The sequence below is a fragment of the Oratosquilla oratoria genome, chromosome 35, assembly GCF_046742065.1.
Source record: "Oratosquilla oratoria isolate Oo_2021 chromosome 35, ASM4674206v1, whole genome shotgun sequence".
In the NCBI taxonomy this organism is placed as follows: domain Eukaryota; kingdom Metazoa; phylum Arthropoda; class Malacostraca; order Stomatopoda; family Squillidae; genus Oratosquilla; species Oratosquilla oratoria.
The window spans coordinates 28,948,473-28,948,965 of NC_134811.1; positions in this window are offsets into that span (position 1 = coordinate 28,948,473).

Sequence of the window (493 nt, forward strand, 5' to 3'; positions counted from 1 at the left end):
TGGCATCTCTCTACCCAGTCCCGCGCATGCGCAGAAGGCCGCGACGAAAATGCAGTGATAATGGTCTTGTGCTCATAGCAAACTCGCCCGTCGCTGGGCTATCTTCTCATTAAACCAAATTATAAGTTGATCAGTGATGATATAGGAAGCTTTATTCCTAGATTCTTCTAGAAAGGAACAGATAGTCATCTATGAATATAATATCCAAATTCATCTTGCAGGATCTAAGTTTCTCGGAGTTCAAAAACCTGATTTTATTGTCATTTTCAGTATTAACGTTTCTATTATTGTATTCTTATAGCTGCTGTTTTTATGTTTTATTTGCATTGTTATTGTTTTATTTGTCTTTGTTATCTATGATGATTACGTTAACTTTTTTATCATTTCTATTCATCAGTACAACTAAATATCTCTTGATATTATTTCAAATAAATCAAAATTTTTAAAGATATATAACTGTTCAACGGACAGGGACCCTGCCCACAGGGTCATC